Source organism: Callospermophilus lateralis, chromosome 20, assembly GCF_048772815.1.
Source record: "Callospermophilus lateralis isolate mCalLat2 chromosome 20, mCalLat2.hap1, whole genome shotgun sequence".
In the NCBI taxonomy this organism is placed as follows: domain Eukaryota; kingdom Metazoa; phylum Chordata; class Mammalia; order Rodentia; family Sciuridae; genus Callospermophilus; species Callospermophilus lateralis.
In genome coordinates this window covers 13109319-13130164 of record NC_135324.1, presented here as the reverse complement: position 1 = coordinate 13130164, position 20846 = coordinate 13109319, and positions in this window count along the sequence as shown.

The following is a 20846-nucleotide window of genomic DNA, read 5'->3' as shown; positions in this document are numbered from 1 at the left end:
AAATTGGTGAATGACACAACACTAAGGCTTCATTGTGACATATTTGTACCTGCACGTAGCTCAATTTAGTCTTGTTGATGCCCTTACATTCCCTTTCCTCTCCGGTCCTCTCTCCTCTCGGTCCCCATCCTCCGTTCCACTGGTCTCTGTTATATTTTCAGAAGACTCTGTATCCCTTTTTATTTTATTTATTTTATTTTCAAACTTCCACAAGTGAGATAAAACGTGACTATTGACTTTTCCAAGTCTGGCTTATTTCACTTAGCGTGATATTCTCCAGTTCTACCCATTCACCGGCAAATGATCTAATTTCCTTCTTGTATATGGTTAAATAAAACTCCTTTTCTTAAAAAAAAAATAAATATCCCGTTTTCTTTTCTTTGCCCATTCATCTGTTGATGGACACTTGGTTATTGTGAATTGTGCTGCTATAAATAAGGGCACACATGCATGGCTACAGGAGCTGATTTTCATTCTTGACGCTAAATACCAAGGAGCGGTGCGGCTAGGTGATATGGCGGTTCCGTTCCTGGCTATTGTAAGAAGTAACAGGTTGTCCAATGACTATGTGTTTGTAGATTGCCTAGAGGAGGTATTTCGAAATTTTCGAAGAAAGTGCGCTTTTCTCTACTTTATACATACGGCTCAACGACCCTCAATAGAATCAGCAGTATCGACTCCATTCACCAGAATGGCAGGTGAATGAATACCTGTCCCACCCTGTCAACTTTTGGCCTTCGCCAGTTAGAAAACACGGTGGAAGCATTTTTCGTCTGCATTTGCATTTTCTATCATGGAGACGGTGCCTTTCCTTAGCTCCTATCCCACTCCACAGCTCAGCCCAGGATGGAGCAGGGGATTAACAAGTTGTAAAGGAGACGACTTAATGTCATAGGAGAAGGTGAGCGGAACGTGGGAAGCTTGGGCCCTGGCCGGCAGGTTCTACTTTTCTGAAATGCCTTGCTTCCCTTCCTGAGGTACTTGGAGCTCATTAGATAGATATTTGTCTGCATGCTAAGAAGTTGGTTCATGGGGCAGCTGTTGGGAGCATTCAGACCATCCGGGCCTAGCTGGTAGTTCTGTCTGCCATGATTCTATTTTTAAACGAAACGGTGGAGGGGGTCAGATTGAATCGTCTTCAGCTATGACAGTTATTAAACATCTATCCACAGAAACCCCAGAGGGAGGCTGCGGATTGACAGGATTTTATTTTTACCTACAAGATTCGTAACTGATCCAGGACCAAAATCCATGGTTGACCCTCCCCTCAATAATAAAATCATAGGAATAGGGCGTATCCTATTGTCAGCAGATGGCATTCTCCACCAGAAACACGCTTCCTAACTCCAACTAGTGACCTCTACATAAACTCTTGTTGCAAAAATAATAAGTAAAAGCTTTTTTTTTGGGTTATTTATTTATTTATTTATTTTTGCAATGTGTGATGTATTCTGCATGCTCTGTCGTGGGTCTAGGCCCTGGTGATCCTATAGACAAAGGGTTCTGCACGAGGCAGATGCAATTCTCGGGGCAGGACTTCATTTAGGAATAAGACCAGTTCTAAGATGGTCTCCTCAAAGCCGGGGACCCACACTGGTGGTTGCAGAAAGGCAATCTGAAGAATTTTTTCCCGTCTCTTTCTTCATACTTATTTCACTCCTCCTCTCTCCCCAATCAACCTGTTAAGAAGGCAGCGGTTTGACAGAATCCTGCTAGAAAGCGTGGTGATGAGGTGCTGCGGGGGAGATATGGAGTTCTTCCAGCGCACCCTTCTCATTTCGTGGACTAAGAAGCTCATTACAGAAGACTTTCCCAGGAAAGCTAATGGGAAGGCCGGCCGGGGCTTCTCAATTTGAACCCATGCCCTTTTGATGGAGTTGACAAGAGTTGGGTATGATGCCAAGGGGGAGGGCAAAGGAAAATTGTCTCTCTCAGCATAAGGCAGGTGGGTTGCTTCTTGCCTTTGTCACGAAGAAAGTTGATCTTAACCTTCATCATTGGTTCCAAAAGAAGCTCCGTAGTTTTATTATCCTCCTCGTGAACATCTTGCTTTTGTAAATTTTTTTTTCTTTCTTTTCTCTTTTTTTTCTCTTACATGATAAGTAGCACCTACTTTTAGCCAGAGGATCTTGGGACCGTATTTTTCTTATTACTTCTACCAGGAACGATGTACATCTGTGCTAAACAGAGACCAGATACTCACCTTGCTTGAAGCTTTGACACATCTTTTCACTTGGTTTGAAAACTTTTGCATTGAGGGGTGTTTTTACATATATTTATTTATTTATTCCCTTGGGATAAAAAAAAAGAAAGGCTATAGTTATTTGGAGGAAAAAACTGACTTCTCATTTATCTTGGTTTATCAGTGGACAGATAAGATCAGCTCATCTCAGACCTCAAGCCGCCCTAAAAGTGAAAGAATCAAGTGGTAAGTCTGCAAGATTTTAGAAACCAAAGGACTTGTTTTACTGGTTCTTTGGTTTACTCCGTGCCTTTGGATGTCAACTGACACTGGAGAGTTCTGAGAGGTCTGAGGTTTCACGATGCCCACTGAATCCACCTGAATGTTTGCCAGGGTGCTCAGCAGTCTTTGTAGCAAGGTGATCCCCTGAGAACTAGTTAACAGTTGCTCCTGGCTGTAGAATTAACTGTGATACAGACCCCCACATAGAACCTTCAATATCCATCCAGGGAAAGGAAGATCTCTCCACTTCATTTTTTTCTCTATGACGTGCAACAATCAATATTTCGAAGACATCTCTCAAAAAATCTGAAGAAAGGAAGCCCCTTCCTTGAGTTTTGCTACCTTTTTGTTTTTCAATAATTCCCAGAATCATGTTCTGTTTTGAGGGGTGCATATGAGCCGGAGAAGGTGGTGGGCTCCATTGGAGCATGTTTTCCCACACGCTTGTAGCACAGTGTGATCAGATTCATTCCCCGTCACCTCTTCTTCCCTCCCCGGACCCCCTTTCCCGTTCAGTCTTGATCTCCCTTCTCCTTTCCTGATACCCTCCCCCACCTTCTGTTTATATTTCCTTCCTCACGCAGGAGAGAAAATAGGTGATAACTTCACTTTCTGAGTCTGGCTAGTTTGGCTTTTCCTGAGGTTCGCCAATTCCTTCCATTTTCCTGCAAACGATATAATTGCACTTTTCCTTATGGCTCCCTACAACTCCACTGTGAAGATACGCCCCATTTTCTTGATCCATTCCTCGGCTGACGGATACCTAGGTTGACGCTATAACTTGGCTGTTGTGAACCGTGCTGTGATATACATTGACGGACAGGTGTCCCTAAAGTATGTTGACCTTGATTCTTTTGGATAAATACCAAGGAGTGATATAGCTGGGTCCTATGACAGTTCTGTTTTGGGGGTCTTGAAGTCATTCCATACTGATTTCCATAGTGACTCTGCTAATTTGGATGTGTTCCTTTTCTCCACACCCTCTCCTGCATTTATTGTTATTTGTGTCTCTGATGATGGTTGGTCTGATTGGAGTGAAATAGAATCTCAGTGTCTTTTTTTTTTTAATTTACATTTCCCTGATTGCTAAAGAGGCTGAACATTCTCTCATGTAATTGTCGCCCATTTGTATTTCTTTTGGAGATGCATGTGTGTGTTCATCTCTTCTGCTCACTTGTTGAAGAGGTTGTTTCTTGGGTGTTGTTGAGTTAATTTTGAGTTCTTTATATATATATATATATATATATATATATATATATATATATATATATATATATTCTGGTGTGTTTTTAAAATTTTGAACGCTTCTCTCTGCTTGAAATAGTATCTCTCCCTAGTACAAATTGCATGGTGTGGTGACGTGTCAGGAAGTGGGACTTGACTCTCCTTTGGGTTCCATACATGACTTGTTTGGACTGGTAGCTACTATACGGTATGGACTAGACAACTAGATTCCGTGAAAACGCTCTTACCTGGTTTAAAATGTTCATTATTACTCAGGAGCCAGAGAAGCCTCTGGTACTGTGCATGTCCTTGGGCTAAAGTATTGGCTATCATTTCTTGGCTATGGATTTTATATGCACATCACTTTAGGGACCACTGGGAGAGGCATTGTGCTAGAATGCAAATTCCAGGCACCATCCTGCCTCTTATGCAAGGGGGTTGAAGGGATGCTAGCAGCAAAGCAGCCTAAGACCCTGTCATCGGTGCAGCACCTAAATCCACTGGAGAAGAGCTGTGGAAACTGAGGTTGGCACGGTACCCGAAGGCTTCTGTAGGCATAAGGTGCTCCGGGTCGCACGTGGTGCTGGGTGCATCCCAAGCATCAGCAGCATCATTATCATAATGTCAGGGGATGGTCTCCTGGGAGCCATTGACGTCTTTGGATGGTGCTCAGTGATTTAGCAGGAACTATGTGGGAGTGGACAGCGAGAGCCCACTTGGCAACACATCCACCTGGGCCTCTCTTCCTCTACCTTCTCATGGGTGTGGTGGGATTAGAGCAGTAGGTGCTCAATACATGCTGGGCTCAGCGTCCAAAGGAGATCATGCATTTGGAGGCGTATTGTACGCTGAAAACACTCGTCAAGTGTAACTGCCTTTCTTCTCCAAGTAATGGCTCAACACTTGCTCTCTGCTATTTAGTCAGCGGCATGGGGGGGAAGACGGAGTGTTTTGTTTCAGCTTCCAAGAAAACGATGAACAACGTATAAAGGTCATCACTGGACCCCATGATTATTGTCTCAGGAATCATATTTTTTTCTTAGCAGTGCAACGCAAGTTGTGCAAAACATAGAAAGATAGGCTCCAAACTGTCCCTTCCATTTCTTGATTTAGTTTGAATTCGCAGGCTGTACACAAGGGGTCGGGGGTGACCAACATAGACCCCACACTCCTGTAGTGAAGGGGGCAGTTACGGTAGAGTCACAAATGATGCGTCACCTAGACAGTGGGTGATAAATGCTCTGAAGAACTAGACACTACCGAGTAAGCGTGTATATGAGGATCTGATCTAGGGTGGCTAGGGGGGCCTCTTTCAGAAACTAAAGTGCAATCAGGGAGCCACAGAATGAACACATAGAAGAGGGTTAAGAGAGAGCATGCCGGAGGAAATGGCCCCTACAAAAGCCCTGAAAGGTGAGGGAGCTTGGTACCTGAGCAAGACGGAGGGTGGTGGAAGATCAGACAATGGAAATGTCCAGCAAAGGCTAGACAAGGCAGGGATTTTTTTGCCTTAGTCTGTGTTGTTCCTCTAACAAAACACCTGAGGTGGGAAAATCGATGAAGAAAAGAGGTTGGTTTTAGCTCCCAGTTCTGAAGACTGGCAGGTTCAAGATGGAACAGCAGCATCTGGTAGGTGAGGGCCTTGTGCTCTATCATTTCATGTTGGAAGAGCGAAAAGGAAAATCCAGCCACGTTGAAGAAGGCCACGGGTAAAAGAATCCAAGAGGAGGTGGCAGGTTTTGCTTTTGAAACTACTCCTTCTCTTGGAACGCAGTCTCGTCCGTGGAGGAGCAGGAACTTCAGTCAAAGCATTAATTCTGGATCAAAGAGGCTTGATGACTGTTCACAACTCATGGGAAGGCAGTGAATTACCTTGGGAGAGGTGGGATGGACAGGTGTGGTCATAGGAGCCGCTCAGTGGGGAGAGAGAGGAGGGTCTGGGGTTGGGGGGCAGAAGGCCGAGGGATTGCTCCAGCTGGTATGCCAGGGACAGGTAATGGGTGCTGGCTACTCTGAGGGATGAGAGAGAAAGATATCAGGCAGCCCATGGAAATGAGCTCAGAAAACACAGTCTGAAGGCAAGACCTCAAGAGGCCTGCGGATAGGAATGTGTGTGCGAGCGCTAAGGCCAGGCCATCACCCACAGCGCCCCCTAGGGTTCAAAGTTGGAAAGATTCAGGGTGAAATTTCTGAAGATGGTAAGACAGGGGGTTTTCAGTCGCCCGCCTAGAGCTTCAACTCTTTATCACTGTTGCCCGGTTTGTCTTTATTTTTAAAGTTGGATTTCGGGCTTGAAAGAAACATTTTAACTCAAGTTTAAAAATTGGGCAGCCATCGCGAAGACATGGTAAGAAGGGAGTTCCATTCATGCCGTTTTAGGAGGAACGAATGTTAATTATTACTCTTTATGACCTTAAAAAATTTATTCCTTAATTTCAGGTGAGACTGCTTTGCATATGTACATTAAATTCTTAATTTTGATTATTTGAATATATTACTGTATCTCCTTTTTTAATATTTAGAGATAAAACAGTCTACGAGACTTCTTTTATTAATTTGCTAGGACCATGTTCTTGCTCACGAGGGTAACTCATTAGGTTAAAAAACTTCATGATAAAACCAGGCCCTATGTAATTTTGTAGAAAACCCATTTAAACAGGTCATTAAGAATTTTTTTTTTCTAAAGCCAGTGACACCCCTTGAATGCAAATTGGCTAAAGAAAAAAATTATTGATTTATTCTAAAATTCCTTCATTTTTTTTTTGTAAAAGACGTACAATTGAAATTGAGATAAAGAACCCTTTGGGGATGTCTATCGTTATTTAAATAAGTAAATATATGTGCAATATATTAATATGTTATCTTTTAAATTTAAAAAAAAAATTTTGACTGTTGGTAATATTTTTTTTCCTATGAGTTATGGAATCAATCTATAGCAGCATCTTACTTAAATAATTCATTCAGGAATCCCCAGCAATGGATTTTTATATTAAATTATAATACAGCGATTTTTAAATGTAATGTGTGGTCTTTGAAAAATGTATTTTGAAATGGTAGCTTTTTCAAGATAGAAATTGTAAATGTCTTAAATTGATCTGAATTGCTAAATATAATATGCAGTGCGTTTAATAGTTTCCTTTCAGATACTTATTTGCTGTCAGCGTTTGGTATTTTAAAATAATGTTTGTTTTTCTTATGCTAACTACTGATATTACCAAAATTTCCATTTTGGAATCTTACTTTAGCCACATAAAAATAACTCATATATATATTATCCATGTTAGTGATCGGTTGGCTCAGTTTTGGTTAGAAAAATTCTCAATATTGAATTTTGAAACTATTCAACCTCAGTGTGATTTTGCTCTTGTGCTTGAACGGTCTGTTGTTTAAAAGAACAAAACAAAGAAATCATTCATAAATACATGTAGTTCTCCAACCTCACAGCTTTCCTTTCCGTACAGTTCTCTGTCCTTGTGGCCCCATGCATAGACTCTACGCAGAGTTCTCAGGTTGCTTGCTCCTTTTAGCATCTCAGACTTTGGAAATTCGGTGACCCTGGGATTCATACTGGGTTATCCGCAAGCAGGGAATCCTTTGGTGTTGCAGAGTTTAATTCGTGAGGAAGATCCTTAGATCTGAAAAGGATGACTGACCATTTAAGAGAGATTAACTGATCAGTGTGACATCCAGTCCCGCGTCTATCCGTGCCTGTCTAAGGTACCCACAGAGGCAGGCACAGAAACACATCTCCTCAATCCCGTAGCAAAAAAGGTGACACAATGGCAGGAAAGGAGATGGTATTCTGTGACGCTAGACCTTCAACATGGCGGGCAGAGTGGATGAAGGAGATGGGGAAATGGGGTGGGCGGGGAGGTCTGGAGGAAGAGGGGTGAATGGAAAAAGGAGAGTCATGGATGGAAATCCGTTTCTAAGCATGCATGAGTTGGTGGGGACGAACCCCGTTACTGTGTACAACCATAAAGATCCAATAAGAAAAATGAAAGGCAGTAGGGTAGACTTGAGATTCTGCTGGCAAGTTCTGCTGAACCGATCCTGTGCTCTCTGGCTGCAGGCTCTTGGGAGATTCCATTTCCCTGGGTCCAGTTCCCCATGTATCGCCTTCCTGGGTTGGGTCAGATGATATCTTGGGTTTCTTCTGCCTTAAGACATTTTTTCCTTTCCTACTTCAAGGACTTGGATTTTGAGGTTGATTATTTTGTACAAAGACTCCCATTAAGAAGTCACAGGGCCAGGCCTGGTGGCGCACACCTGTCATCCCAGCGGCTCGGGAGGCTGAGGCAGGAGGATCTTGAGTTTGAAGCCAGCCTCAGCAACAGTGAGGCCCTAAGCCATTCATTGAGACCCTGTCTCTAAATAAAATACAGAATAGGGCTGGGGATGGGGCTTAGTGGTCGAGTGCCCCTGAGTTCTATCCCTGGTATACCCCTCCCCGCCAAAAAAAAAAAAAAAAAATCACAGGGACACAGGAGGAAGGTAAATTGGGATATGACAAGAGAAGGGTCCATTGGATTCTTGGTCTGCTCAGCCCTGCTCTTGTTTACTTGCTGAACTTGTTGGAGGGCAGGACTGGGTGGACCCAGGGAGGCAGGCCGCCTCTCTGGACACCTTTGTCCTATCCAGCCTGGGGACTTGTTTTGGAAATGGCTCCTTTGGAGAGAACCTCCCTTCACCTTGCTAGCTCAAGGTCATCTCTTATCTGATTTCCCTCTTCCTGGATGGGTTGACTAAAGAGCATTAAAATATCTGTTTTCCAAGTGGCTTCCTCTGCGAGATTTGAATAATTCACTTGATTCTTCTCAGCTACTCCGAGGATAGAGTGTTCTGCAAGAACATCATGTTCCTTGGGGCTGAAATTAGAGAAATAAGTGCAGATTTTTTTAGTTTAGATAGCAAATCCCATTGTCCTTTAAAAAACCCTGAATTATGTTCCGTTGCCTTATATAGGATGGGGCTGGATATCGGTTTGAGAGAAGTTTCTTTCTTGTTTTTCGTTTCCATTTTATTTGTTTAATTTTTGTGATTTTGTTTAGGTTTTGGTGTGGGGGAATTGAACCTAGGGGGGCTTTTTACCACCGAGTCCCATCCCCAGTCCCTTTTACTATTTTATTTTGAGACAAGATCTCACTCACTTGCTTAGGGCCTCACTAAGTTGCTGAGGCTGGCCTTCACCTTACGGTCTCTGAGATGGCAGGAGGACACCACCACGCTTGACCTATTTTTCTGGTTATTTATTCATGTTTATTTTCTTAAATAAAAAGGCATCGAAAGCCCGTGGACAAGGGGGAAGATTGATATTCAATTCGACTCCTGAGTTTTACCTGATTCTTTTTGTTTTCATTGATGTCATATTTTAAGCCCCCTTTTTCTGAACATACCAACAGTAGATATCAAGTGACCATATTATGAAAAATAAGAAGTTTATGTGAACCAAGGAATACACTAGATCTCAGACCTGTTTTCTTTTCTTTTTTCTTTTTATTTTTGGTGTTGGATGTGAGTACTGGGGATTGAAATCAGGGGCACTCACCCACGGAGCCCCGTCCCCAGCCCTATTTTGTATTTTATTTAGAGACAGGGTCTCCCTGAGTTGCTTAGGGCCTCACTTCTGCTGAGGCTGGCTTTGAACTTGAGATCCTCCTGCCTCAGCCTCCCGAGCCGCTGGGATGACAGGTGTGGGCCACGGCGCCCGGCTGTCAGACCTTTCTTTCTAACTCTGAAGTTCTGTGAATCTCTGATTTTAATACACAAGGGTAAGCCTAAAACGTGCTCCTCTTTATGAGAAATGGCCTGAGAAGGTCAATTTTCTATAGTTCCCCGTATATATGAAAGCTGAGTTATTGCATTGTTTAGAAAAAAAAAAATATGTAGAACCCATTAAGGAAAACGGTCGTGACAGATAGCAAGTTTATTCAGACACTGACATCCTGTTAAAAAGAACCTGGTTATCATGAATACCAGAAATCAAAAACTGTATTTGAAGCATATTGGTAAGCCACGTGCAGAACAAAATGTTCTTTACATATCTTGTTCCTTTTTCCAAGGAGTCTGTTTTCCTGTGTTTTAACGAGACAAATCACAGGCATTACAGTTTGAAATCACTTTCATTGTTTTCTTTGCAATTACTACATAATAGTTGAATATTTGCAGTAAGTCTTAATGAGTAATGAAGTGCAGCGCTTGATTATGCTCCGTGCGTGAGAATATCTTTTTATGGCAAAGGGCGGTTTTCAGTGTGGTATTGACAAAGGCAATGTATAAATGGGTTATTCCCCTTCAAAAGAATGCAAATCAGTGCAAGCAGATTTTTTAAGGGAAATATTTAAAAAATAAGCAATTAAACTAATGGTTATTTTTTGTGTGTGCATTAGTATTGGATGGATATAAACATGTAAATAGAGCACCTAGGTTTACTCAGAGGCCAGCGTACCACTAATTAGGAGAGTTGTAAATAGTGTAATTATTCTGGTGAATTAATTCCGTTTTCATTGCCTGCTCTTTATTAGCTGGGATGCCAAGTCCTGGGTGCACACTTACTGTGCACACACTTACTGCGCTGACTCTAAGGGTATGACCACAGTCACTTTCTCCGTGTTTCTAAGCATCACCTCAAGTTCCTTCCATATCTCTTGCCTTTTCAATTAGTATTTGATTGTACAACTCTGGCTAGAGTCATTCAATTTTCTCAGCTGGCAATACCCCTGTCTGCCAGTCCTGGGCTACCACCATTCCACTCATCTTTCAAAGCAGAGTTTGATTTCTGCTGCCACGGAGATGCCTGCAGTCGAAGCTCCCTGCTAAGTTGGGTGCAGTGTGCATGCCTGGAATCTCAGATGCTTGGGAGGCCGAGGCAGGAGGATCGAAAACTGGAGGTGAGGCTCAGCAACTTAGAGAGGCTCTGAGCAACTTAGCGTGACCCTGACTCAAAAAACAAACAAAAACAACAAACATAAAAAAAGGTTCAGGATGTGGCTCCATGGTGAAGCACCTCTGGGTCTCATTCCCAGTAGCAAAACAATGAATAAAATAAAAACTGCCTCTTCAGGCTCACAGCTGCAACTTCTCTTCCCACTACAGTAGCTCATCTAATGCGCGTTCCCTGGTGACCAAACCCCTTCTCTCCATGTCCATCTCTCCAGGACACTGTGCGCATCTCCTCCCTGCCATCCTCGCTTTGGCACAAGCCATCCCTTTCTAAGCCGTCCCAGTTGGTTTGATGGAATTGTTTTCTAAGATTAAAACAACGGTGCCCCATACCGGGTCATCGAAGTCCTATCTTGACTCCCCCCCACCCAGGAGTGCTGCATTTGAAGTGGCCGCACCAATTATTTCTGCCTCTTCCTTTTGAAAGGGGTGTCACCGATCCTCCTACTTTCTGCCTCCTTGAATAAATGATCTCACCCTGTCCTGGATTTAACTTCAGATGCAGCTCGGCTCAGTGTTAAGAAACACAGGACGACCCACAGGACGTCCCCAACTGCGTACATGATCTTAGGCATCGGGTGGGAGACCGTGAAACATCCATACTGGTGCTGGGAAGAGGCCGGTCATTTACAAAGAAATTAAATGGCTCATTTTTTTTTTTTTTAATTTAAATCTAGGCTCAGGAGCAAATGCTTGACAGACACCCCATGATCGTCGCGTTTGCATCTTCAACGTGTATTTGATAATGGTTTTCAGTGGCAGCCATGACTACCAGAACGGCTATGACCATTTCGTAGAATTTCTCGCCTTCTCCTTTATCGGATCCTCCTAGTATTATATGAGGTTTTCTGGCGTGGGGCAGGGATCGGACGCCTTATTCAGATTTCGCCATAGAAATCTGTTACAGGTTCTCTTGATGACCTTTGCAAACCTGGTGGAAAGCTCTTGACGTTTCTTTTTTCCATGGTTACTGTCGTATCGGACGCCTGTGAGGTTTGGCCGTAGTTTAGAATAAACGTGCAGGATCCGGAACTCAGCCAAAGGACAGCAGTGGGTTAGTTAGAAGGACGTGCTGAAAGCCTAGGAGAACCCTTATTTTTTGGTGCTCTCTCTCTCTCTGTCTCTTCCTTTCCTAAGAGGTGGAATTATTCGGACCCAAATCCCTGGGCTGGGGTCCCAGGTGTCACTATGTCACTTGTTGGGGACAGTCTCCCCGTTGGCTGAGACTTTTCTTCCTGTCTCCTGAGAGCTATGCCAGGGTATTGGGAAGCTGTGGGAACCCGTGGTCCGACCTCCTGTGCAGGTTTGAGTGGGGCTATTGGTTATTAGCAAAGCAGGGTCCTGACTAATACGGGTGCAATCATGGGCCGGGTTGTATCTCTCCTCTTTCTGCTGCACTCTCCACTCCTGTCCCCTCTTTTTTCTCTCTCTTCCTCTTCCCTCTCCTCCTGGTTCTTTCCTCTGTCTCTCTCCTCTCCCCCATGCATGGGGTCATCAACGGTGGGTGCCTCTCCATCTGAGACTTCTTCGCTGCTTTCCATACAGTAGGTACCACACTAGATCCTAAGGGAGAAGACCCGAGTAACAGAGAGAGTCCATTCTCCTTAGGCTCCGCTTTCCTCTCTGCTTATAGAGAGGTGATGTTCCGCACAGAGAGGCAGAGCACTGTCCAAAATAGAAAAAAAAGAAATTGTAATAAAGAAATTCCTTAAAACATACTTATTACAGTGATGCAGCCACATCGATGATGCAGCTCAACTCACAGTAGCTAAACTCTGGAAACAACCTCAGTGTCCTTCAGCAGGTGAAGGGATAAAGAAAATGTGGTCTATCTTTGCACAATGGAATATTACTCAGCCTTAAAGAAGAACCGAAATGATGGTCTTTGCCAGCAAATGGATGGAGCTGGAGACTATCATGCTAAGCAAAATAAGCTATTCCCCCCAAAAAAACCAAAGGCCGAAGAATGTTTTCTCTGAGATGCAGATGCTAATTCACAATAAGGGGGGGGTGGCTTGGAGGTAGGGGGACTAGGGAAGAATAGAGTTACTTTAGGCAGAGGGGAGTAAGGGAGGGGAGGGGACATGGGTTAGGATGACCGTAGAATGACTCGGACATTATCCCCCTATGTACATATATGACTATCCTGCGGGTGGGAGTCCACATCATGCTCAACCCGAAGACTGAGAAGTTGTCCTCCGTCTGTGTGTGATGTATCAAAGCGCCTTCTCCCGCCATGCATAGCTAATTAGAATAAGTCAGAGACACACAGGTTACACTCTAGTTGTATGGAAAGACTTAAAGATCCACAGGAAAGAGTCTATAGGGAATGTAAGCCTAATGCAGACATTGTAAGTCCTCTAATGAGTCCACCGCAGAGGGCGGGGTCAGAATACACAGGCACCCACCAAGGGGAGAATCTCAGTCTTCACAGATCAGACCACTGTCCCTCCTCCATCATCCACTCCACATCCCTGTGCTGTACAGAGTGCATCCGTTCATCGGTGGACGGCTCCGTCGGACCTGGGTGACGGCACCCTTTCTTCTGCAGTAAGCATCGTGAGAGGCGAAATTGGAAGGAGACAGGTCAGACAGCGCCCCCCAGAAACCACCTGCCACAGCTGGAGAGGCTTCCGCGGGGTCAGTGTGATGTCACGGGCCACCGGCATCCCCACAGTGGACGCACTTTCCTTAGAGACAGGATCACCTGCAGGCACTCAGCCCAGAGCTACGTGGACAGCCATTCCCAAGCCCAGGATCCATCTGGAGGCACGGGGTGGACATTCTGACTACTGGAACCTGGGCCGTGTCTACTTGAAATTCTTTAGCTGAATTGCTTTTCTTGGCCCACAGGATACCATACCTGTCCTGATGGCCCCCACATCTCAGATCTTTGTGAGTCTGTGCAGGTGTATTTCTGCCTTTAGCAAATACTGTTCTCCCCACCATGAATGTGGTATTCTCCTCCACATGGTGGACTCATTGTTTTATTTTAATATGTACTTTTTTTTTTTAAATACATACCTCTTTGAAGCCTTCCTATCCAAGGCAATCCTTCGTTAATTTTTAACAGTTTTTCTCTTTCTCACATCAGCATCCAGGGTTATGGGTTATTGCTCTATTTTCCACTCTCCCCAAATGAGACCAGAAGTTTTCTAAGTGGAGGATATTTTGTATCTGTTTTTGAATAACCAATTCTGGTTCCATTCATGGTGCATATTGAAGGATGGATGCTTGTTCATAATGAATAAATGATCAAAATGAGCTGGGTGTTACACTTGGTATAGTTCAATATGGACAAGTTAAAAAAAAAAAAAGTGCCTTTTTCCAAATAAGGGAAAAATGAAAGTTCTTAAATTTCTACCTGAATTCTTCTGAAACGGTTAGAATTTTAGGTGTAGAGAAATGCATTAGTCTGCTTCGTGTTCCTATAACAAAATCCTCAAGGAAATTACTTTACCAAGAGAAAAGGTCCATTTAGTTCATAAGTCTGGGAGTTCCAGTCCAAGATCACCAAGGTTGCCGATGTCCCCCGTGATTCAAGTTGATTCAATACTGATTTCAAAGGCTCAGTACAAAAAAAAAAAAAAAAAGGAACATCAACTGTGCTACTAAGATTTTGTACTGTTTCTCTGTTGAAATGACATTTTCAGCATATTGGATTAAATACAATTTATTATTAAACTTAATTTCATTCCTTTGACTTTACTTTTTTCAATGTTTCTACTGGAATATTTTAGAGTACATATGTGTCCTTCTGTCCTGTGTTTCTGTTGGATGATATTGATTGATTGATTTTTATTAGTCCTGGGGATTGAACCCAGGGGCACTTAACCACTGAACCACATCCCAGCCCTTTTTTTTAAATTTTTTTTTTTCTTTTGAGACAGGGTCTCTCTAAGTTGCTCAGGGACTAAGTGGCTGAGGCTGGCCTTGAATTTGTGATCCTCCCACCTCGACCAACCTCCCCACTTGCTGGGGTTACAGGTGTGCGCCACCCTCTGGGCACTGGACGATGTAGATTTTAAAAAGAATCCTCCAGGGACTAAAGGAATTCAGTGAGAAGAGAGGCCAAGGAAGTCATGTCAGTCACTTGAGGACGGTGGCAGAAATGGAGAAAAGGCGAAACAGGGTCAGCCATGACATGGTGCGGAGATTGTTCAGGGTTCGTGCACCAACCCTGAAAGTGCCGTCGGACACCTCTGAACATAATTTCAGGACTAGTCAATGAGAACGAATGCCTACCTGCCATAAAATAAACTTAAGGGGTCTGTGACGCTTAAGGTTTAAAGTAGGGGGGAGGTCTGACCCCCTATCATTTATTAAGAAGCCTGCTGAAGTCCGATAGACTAATAAATTCTAAATAACACGTATCGATTGCTGATTTATAAGGTATGTTTTCTCAGTAAGTACCCGGAGACGTCTTGGGGCTAAAAATGCCTGCGACTTCTTCCAACAGAAAGAACTTCCATGTTGGGAGAACAGAATCCGGTCCTCCCACATCTTTTGATAACGACCCGTCTTACGTGGGGCATCTTTGCAAAAATGCTCACCTCACTCGTGGGAAATAAACTCATTTGTTAGGGTGGAAACTGAATCTAGGAGGACCCTGGATTTATTTGATGTATTTTAACAACGCACACGTTCTGAGGAGCTTCTTGGCTGGCAGTATTCAGGTGAACGAGTCAGGTAGGCTGCAGGACGTCACAGCCCAAAGGTTCCCAGGTGAGGATTCCTGTATTTTTAGAAAAAAAAGGCAATAACAAGGCATCCACAGACTCTTGAGTGTGGATTGCTCCGATTCATTTCCTGGCTGCACGCGTGCCTTTGAAATGGTTGTGGCTCTACTAACGCCAAATATCGGGAACGTGGAGTGGTAGAAATGTACCAGATCCAAGATTTTAGAACTCATACCATTTTTACTTACAACAATCAAAAAAAATTGGTGCACACACTTTTTCTCCTGAGATAAGAAGCACCTAAATAAATTGATCCTGATATTTTGTATTGTTCGTTGAATCTCACTATCGTGCAAAAAAATACACCTTCCCATTACCTGTAACTAGGTTTCCTATTATTGATCATACACTAGCTGTGCGGAAGTTCTCATAATGTTTGATTGATTGATTGATTTTAATGAGGTCTATATGACAGCAGAAGGCATTTGGAGTCATTGTCCACAGTTGCAGCACAACTTTTCATTTCTCTGGTTGTACACCGTGTAGCATCACACCATACGTGCAATCATACATGTACCTAGGGTAACGATGTCCATCTCATTCCACCATCTTTCCTGCCCTCATGCACCATCCCTACCCTCTCTCTCCTTTGCCCAAAGTTCCTACATTTTTCTCATGCTTCCCCACTCCCTGTTATGAATCAGCATCCACTTATCAAAAAGAACATTTGGCCTTTGTTTTTTTGAGATTGGCTAACTTCACTTAGCATGATATTCTTCATCCATTTACCTGCAAATGCCATAATTTTATTCTTCTTTAATGCTGAGTAATATTCCATTGTGTATAGATCCCACAGTTTCTTTATCTGTTTATCTGTTGAAGGATACTTAAGTTGGTTCCATGGTCTAGCTATTGTGAATTGAGCTGCTATAAACATTGATGTGGCTGCATCCCTATACTAGGCTGAATCTAAGTCCTTTGGGTATAAACCAAGGAGTGGGATAGCTGGGTCAGATGGTGAGTCCATTCCAAGTTTTCTCAGGAATCTCCATACTATTTTCCAGAGGGATTGCACCAATTTGCAGTCCCACCAAGTTTTTTCCACATGCACATCAGATGGAGCACTCATCTCCAGGATATGCAAAGAACTCAAAAAAACTTTAAACCAAAAAAAATCAAACAACTCAGTCAATCAATGGGCTAAGGAGCTGAACAGACACTTCTCAGAAAGGAGATATACATTCGATCAACAAATATATGAAAAAAAATGTTCAACATCTCTAGTAATTAGAGAAATGCAAAACAAAACTACTCTTCAGATTTCACAGTCTATCCCACAATTTTTATGCCTCCGAACTTGAAATCCAGTAGCAAGTCAGCAGTCTGTGAGGGCTCTATGTAACAGCATCAATCTCTTTAGGTGGATCCTGTGAATACATTGTGCACCTTGGACATTCTCAGCCTGAAACCACCTTCCCTCCCCCGGCTGTTTGACATTCCGTGGCTGAGATATAGTATGGAGCACATCATCATGCAATCATTTACTTATTCATCCCACAAATCGTCATCAAGGCGGTGAGCAAGTAATTGAAGGAATAATAATGAGAAGATTGATAATACCCCTTTATCCTGAAAGGCAACGTGGAATAGGAAGGAATTATTATTATTATTATTATTATTTTTTTGCCAACATATTTTTAAAAATTTCTTTTGAATACTAACACTGAGGTTTGGCATTTTCTCGAAGTAGCTTCCACTGATGGTTGTTTTGATGCTATTCTGTTGCCGAGTGGAGAAGAGCAGAAGGCACACCTCGGACTTGGGCTATGTATGGGTTTGAAGGTGCAGCATCCTTAGTCCGTGTAATATCTGTCAAATGTAGCATCCGTCAATTCAGCACAGATATTTGCGGCAGGGTAGCTTGCATAGAGGATGGGAGGAAATAAAAAGATAAGCTGCTTATTATAATTGCCCACTGAGGGATTTTTTTTTTTTAACCATCAAAAGGAGAAAGAGGATAGTAGATCCAGACACATGATTCTATTGGAAGGTAGAATCAAAATCTACTTTGTGGAATGGGCTCAGATCAAGTCCAATGGGAAGTCAGAAAAGTGAAGAATACTTTTCTCTGGGAGACCCAGGGAAAGCTCTAGGGAAGGGGTGGACTTTGCATTTGCTGGCCGAGGTTGGGTGGACATTGAAGGGTGGCTGGGATGTGGACATAGAGGTGGGGTGGATGTTCACTGCCAATCAAATAAGCAGCGTGCATGTTAACCTGGAGCCCAAGTCCTGCAGGATGGACGTCAACGGCCAGTGGAAGTCGCTTGAACTCAAGCACAGAACGTGGAATCCAAGTGACTGCCCTGTGCAGACACCTGTCCATCATGTTCTGCTGTTCACGGGGGCAAGTGTCTCTTCTTGCTCTGATGCCTGTCTGCCTGGCCATCTCTGTCCCTTCGACATTGATGCTAATGGATGGACTGCGGTGGCCATTGAGCTATGCCGTCTTCAGCATCCCTGATTGAGTGTTGACTGTTCCAGAGAAAAAAAAACCCAGTTCCTATGAAATCATCAAATGCATGTTTATGAAATCAGCCGAGAGCCAGTTTCTACACTCGGGTGCATCCACCTCTCTGCCTGGGTTGGTGCGTCAGGAGGGATTACTGTGCTTCTCTAAGAAGGTTAAGCTGTCATCCGGCCCAATGTGGACATGAAAGAATGCTACCCAGCAGCTGCTGTTGGTGACTGATGATGACGGTGATGGATAACGATAGGGAGGAAATTCACTTTGCAGGGGAAAAATAGCTCCGTTTTTTTCTACTGGGGCAGAGTCGTGGTCCAGATTTGGGGATTTCTTTCTTGTGGTATCAGGTATCTCTTGCAATTAAAAAGAAAATTGCTCAGGACTGTATTCTCGGATCGAACGGCTCTGACACGGAACCGTGGGGGCAGATGCGGCCAGGCGCTCTGTACCTGGGCTGGATCTGTGGCCGTTACCCGAGCTCTGCCGGGTCTTCTCATTATAAGTGGGACAGAAACAACCCAGGTCCGGTCCACACGGGGTCAGAAAGTGGTGATAGCAGTGCTTTGTTAAAGCTTTCCAGGAACATGCTTATGGAGTCTATTGCCGTCTTCCCTGTGAGTCCCTCAGCCCGTGAGCACTTGTTCTCTCTTCTAAGACTGCTCTTTACCCCAGAGACAGGTGTGGTTTGTACCCTTAGCGGCCGTGGGTCTCTGCTCAGATGCCACCCCAACAGGAAGGTCTCTTTTTTCTTTTTTCCTTTTAAGGTGCTGGGTATGGAACCCAGTGGCACTTAACCCCTGAGCCGCATCCCCAGCCTTTTTATTTTTTAGAGATGGTGTCTTGCTAAGTCGCTCAGGGCCTCCCTAAGTGGCTGAGGCTTCCATCAGACCTGGGATCCTCCTGCCTAAGCCTCCCGAGCTGCTGGGATTACATGCATACACCACTGTGCTTGCCTGAAATGCCTGCCCCCCCCCCCTCTCTCTCTCTCTCTCTCTGTCTCCAAATTAGTTATACATGACAGTAGGATGCACTCTGACACAGCCTACATAAATGGAGCATAATTTCTCATTCTTCTGGTTGTAGGTGACGTAGAATCCCACCAGTCATGTAATCATATATGTGCAGAGGGTGATAATGTCCAGTTCACTCTCCTGTCATTCCTAACCCCATGCCTCCTCCCCTCCCTGCATTCCCCTCTGCCTAATCCAAAGTACCTCTGTTGTTCCCTACCTCCTCCACCCCCCTGCTTATTGTGAATTATCATTGACACATCAGAGAAAACACTTAATATTTGTTTTGGGGGGATTAGCTTATGTAGCTTAGCAGGATATTCTCCCATCTCCATCCACTCGCCAATGCGATGATTTCATTCTTCTTCAAGGCTGAATGATATTCCACTGTGTGTGTGTATCACATTTTCTTTATCTGTTTATCTGTTGAAGGGCACCTAGGCTGGTTCCACAGTTTAGCTATTGTGATCTGAGCTGCTGTAAACATTGCTGTGGCTGCATCACTATAGTGTGCTGAGTCTAAGTCCTTTGGGTATAAACCAAGGAGTGGGAGAGCTGGGTCCAATGGTGGTTCTATTCCCAGTTTTCTCAGGAATCTCCATACTGCTTTCCAGAGGCATTGCACCAATTTGCAGTCCCACCAGCAGTGTACGAGTGTGCCTTTCCCCCCACATCCTCGCCAACACTTATTCTTGATAATCGCCATTCTGACTGGAGTGAGAGAAAAACCTTGGTTTTGATTTGCGTTTCTCTGCTTGCTAGAGATGTTGGACATTTTTTCATGCGTTTGTTGATCGACTGCATTTCTTCTTCAGTCAAGAGGCCTTTTCTTGGTCAGCTGTTCTAGAAGAGCCTCCACCTCCTCTGCTTCCCCCTTTCTGCCTGGTGTGGGTGTCAGTACCTGGCTTGTGGCTGGCTGTCCCCTCAAGCTAAGCTGTAAGTCCCCGAGAGCAGAGTCTGGCTTCTTCAGCAAAACTAAGAACCTGCACAACTTCCTGGCCCTGAGCAGATCTTGAATTAGTCATTGCTGAGTCGTGAACTGTATGCATGACCCTTTTATTTGTAAAGGGCTTAAATAAACTACTCAAGATGGGGAAAAGAACCTAGCCTACTTTGGGTCCCAGAGTCGAATTCAAGCTTTTTGATGGATTTACCCAAACTGTGCTGGTTTGTGTAGCTGCAAGCAAGACAGACAACCAATAGCCCGGAAAAGGAAATGGAATATTGTGCTCTCACTCTGAAATGGGCTCTTTTTATACCTCATCACAGCCTATAATAAAAGAATTGCTTTTGCTTCTGCCAAGTCACTGGTAACTGCCACCCTATACCAGGGCGTTGGGTGGACGCCTGCAGACGCTGATCCGAAAAAGCCATTTGCAGAAAAAGGAAAGGAAATCCAAACCTAACCAACCCCCTCGGTGTCTTTAAAGGCCAATAACATTTGTATCCATTGGGTAAACACGATCCATCACCATTCTGCAGGTTTTCTATGGGCCGCTTCTTTAACAAATATATTTTTGGCCTGGGCCATTTATCATATCTGGAAGTCTGGAGGGTAAGCTTGAGCATTCCTCTTAGGTTATCATTGAAAATAGCCACTCAGGGGATTGTCAAGGGAAAAGTGTATCCCCTTGAGAACAGAAAACAGCATCTTATAGGCTATTTCCGTCAGTATTGGCTTGTAGTGTGGAAACTCAGCTAAACTTCAGGGGGAGCGTGGGTCTCCATGGGAAATCAGGTTATGAATGGGAAGAGCTCCGGTGCAGATGGTGAAGGTATACCCTGGAACCCTCAAGGGCATATAGGGTGTGTGTGTGTGTGTGTTTGGTACTGGGGAGTGAACCCCGGGGGCACTTAACCACCGAACCACATCCTCAGCTGGTTTTGTCTTTTCTTTAGAGACAGGGTCTCACTGAGTTGCTTAGCAACTCGCTAAGTTGCCGCAGCTGGCTTTGAACTTGAGATCCCCCCTGCCTCAGCCTCCCGAGCCGCTGGGATTACAA